This window comes from Adiantum capillus-veneris, chromosome 21 (genome assembly GCF_014529385.1).
Source record: "Adiantum capillus-veneris isolate H3 chromosome 21, ASM1452938v2, whole genome shotgun sequence".
Taxonomy (NCBI): Eukaryota; Viridiplantae; Streptophyta; class Polypodiopsida; order Polypodiales; family Pteridaceae; genus Adiantum; species Adiantum capillus-veneris.
This window is the reverse complement of record NC_140951.1, coordinates 42,424,178-42,427,778: the sequence shown is the minus strand read 5'-3', so window position 1 is coordinate 42,427,778 and position 3,601 is coordinate 42,424,178. Positions and strand designations below refer to the sequence as shown.

General features: G+C 39.0%; 1 pseudogene; it reads left to right on the top strand.

The window, feature by feature from the left end:
* Window positions 1–291: 291 nt before the first annotated feature.
* LOC147430852 (uncharacterized) lies at window positions 292–2,732 on the top strand (annotated as a pseudogene).
* Window positions 2,733–3,601: the final 869 nt, after the last annotated feature.

The window sequence follows — 3,601 nt, the reverse complement described above, 5'->3', positions numbered from 1 at the left end:
TTCAATGTCTTGTTGCAAAAAATTCCCTTTAGGAATGAGATAGAACTTCTATCACCAACCAACACATCCTCTTCTTACTTCCTGAAGTGCAAAATCCGTTGGATGATTCTTGATGATGAAGACTTGGAGATGTACATAAATGAGCACACCCAACGCAATATGCTCGTCTCTGAAAATACAGGACACACTTTAAACCTCATAAAACAAAAGTTTATCCTCAATCGTGAGGATCCACTCACTTGTACAGTGAATGACACAGTTGAACCAGGAGTATCTCAGAGTCGTGCTAGAATGCTAAAGCTATTGCAAGAGTTCGCTGAGACCAACAATGCAGTTTTGACCTCTCAACAGCAAGAAATCTTCAATCGTATATCAGGCCTAAGTAATGGCCTCCATGTTATTACAGGCGTTCCAGGATGTGGGAAAACATTCCTCATAAAATTATTCACCTCAAGCTTCATAAAAAATAATAAGACCGTTATCCTAACTGCATCAACTGGAGCAGCGGCTGCCCGCCTTAGCAGCCTTGCAACTACAGTCCACTATCAATTCAGGATTCCTTGTTCCAAACAGCATTTTCCACAAGCAATTCATCCCACAGATGAAAGATTTGTTGCTATACATGGTACCAACGTCATTATCATAGACGAAATATCAATGCTAACAAGTACAATCTTCAACATGGTCGTTCGCCAAATAGTTAACATCAACGGAACGCTTCTTGACCCATTCAGTCAGAAGCTCATCTTGTTTTTTGGGGATTTGGCGCAACTTCCTCCAGTCTGCCATCACCAGGAGCCATTATGCCATGTTTGCAACATACAAAACTCAGCTTACATCACTGCAGCCACTACCCACAACATGACCTTCTCAGTTTGCCATGCTGCAGACCCCGCTTACGTCCAATTCTTAGATACGATCCGTGTCAAGCAACCAACAGAACAACAGATAGCAGACACGCTTTCACAATGTGTAATTAATGAAGCTGAACTCCTAAGAGTAATTGATGACGCTACTACACTGATATGTACTCATAGAGAGGATCTATATAAGTACAACAACTTGATTCTGCAAAAGTCCTTCTCGGCATCCGATATTGTTGCCATTCCACTGAAGACCAATGCTCTTGACGAACCATTACTGTAGGAATGGCTCCAGGACAAGGCATTCCATGAGATGGACAATACTGCAATTGGGGCTAGATGTATGATTATAGAAAACATTAACTTGGCTATGGGTGCCACAAATGGCTCCACTTGTCGTACACTTTCCTATTCATACGATTGTACCGGTCAAATTGCTACTATAGAAGTAATGTTACTTTCCACTAGTACCACCATGACAATAGGAAGGACTAAACATGCTACAAGAGCAATCAATTGCAAATGGTTCCACAAAAGCACATTCCCTTTGTCACTCGCGTACACAATCACTGGACACAAATCTCAAGGAGCTACGATATCAAAGAAAGCCATCCTCATTATAAAACAAGCTTTCGTCCCAGGATTAGCATACGTCATGTTCTCTCGTGTAACAGAAATACGCCACTTCAAAATATTGAACATCCCAACCCCAAGGATGTTCTGGCCAGCCAGTAGAACACTCCCCCAATGGTTAGACATTTACTCGCTTATTTTGACAATCAAGTCCTCTAACCCTTTTGATCTTTCATCTCGTAAGGTGCATGGACTACACAATCAATTCTTTGATGATATTTTTCTTGACTGCAAATTTCCTTCACAACAAGTACCAACCTCCAGCATCTCCTCATGGACACCGACCATGTAACCATTCCTTGAATTAATCTATTTTGTAGCTACATTTTATGCCATTCAATATGTAGAAAACTCAACCATCATATTTCTCTTTCTCTATCATTCAAATATTTGATAAACTCATCAGCATCGCAGCTACCTCAAAACCAAAAAACAATTATTCTATATACCCATCGTCAAATCAAATGCGACTAGAAAATATGGTTGGCGAGGCCCCGGGTGCATTCTTTGAAGGGTTCCGCACGACTCAGATCTTCCACTCATACATCAATAAATGCAACAATCGAAACAAAGAATATAGAAATAACGAGCTAAAGTTGGTAACAGGTACTTCGAGCTCTTCATATTCTTGTATTGCAAACACTAAACATTAACAAATTTGGTTGCTTCTACAATTTTCTACAGGGTTACAAAAAGAGATATTGCTATCGTTGGGCATTGACTTTGATGAGTCAAACAAACTACTGCTAGACACAGAAGCACAAGAAATACTGAACACAAAGACTGCTGGAATCACCACCTACGCAATTGAGATGCTTCACTACGGTTACAAAATTGCCCTTGACAAATTGGTCGTTCTCGACAAGAATACAGCAAGCCAGGCACTTTCCAACATGGTCAAAGAGTTTGGGAACGAATTCAAAGGGAACGAGAGAGCAATCTTAACTGATGAGAAATTCACATGGCATTTTAATAGAGACCTTTTTGATGCCCGGTTTGGTGAGGCAACTGATCCATTCCGAAAGCTTGAACCGCTATATGGTAACCATATGCATCCCTTACAGAATATAATTATCTGATTCCATACTAATTGAGCACATCGCTTCAGTGCAGGACATCGACAACGAAACCAACAAGGAGACCCCCAACAACATAATAACTTCACAAGAGGAAGCAACACGTTCCGACGCTGCTCCAACTCCCAAAAGACAACGACAGACAAAGAGAACTACATAGTTTACTCTATTAGGTGCAAAATCAATAACCGTGTTTACATAGGCATGACATCCGATTTTGAAGCTAGGAAAAGAGAACACATGACAAATCCACCAAAACGGATGAAGCATGATGTCTCTTCCTTTCCCCCATTTTGTCAAAACTTCGAGTTTCATGTCCTGCAAAATACACACGATAGGAACACTGCTATTGCACTGGAAGCACAAGAGATAATTACTCAAGATGCAACGTCCACCAAAGGATACAATAATTTGAAGGGACATCCTCCAAAATGCAAGAAATACTATTATTTAAAACACAATAGAAAAATATAGCGTGCAATGAAATTTAATCTTTGCTCTAGGGTCGCAACTCTCATTCAGTTTTCTCTTATCTCTATTAAATTACTTTGCAAGAGTCTTGCCCTCTAATATCTGTGATAATTTTTATGCCATGTTTCTCTACTATCTATGAGATTTTTAAAAAAAGCTATGTTCTGCAATTTCTTTCTTAAAGTTATGTTATGTTTTTAGCTTATGTTCTTACTTTTCTCTACAAGAACATTATTCAGCTTTCAAATTTTAGTATTCAACCACTACAATGAACTACAGCTCAATGACTGATCAAGATACTACTCCATCCACATTACCTAAACGTCTTGCAATAACATCAACAGAAATAGACAATCCATTCCACAACCCCATGTCTTATACTTCTACAAAAAATGATCAACTAATAAGAAACAAACCATGTAGCAACAACTTATATATTTTACAACAAACTTATACATGAACAAACATTGCACCTTGCCTTTAGCACAAATTAATAGTATTCCTTGCTATTGCTTCTCAATAACTTATGCACTATACATATCATAACTCATTCCGGCA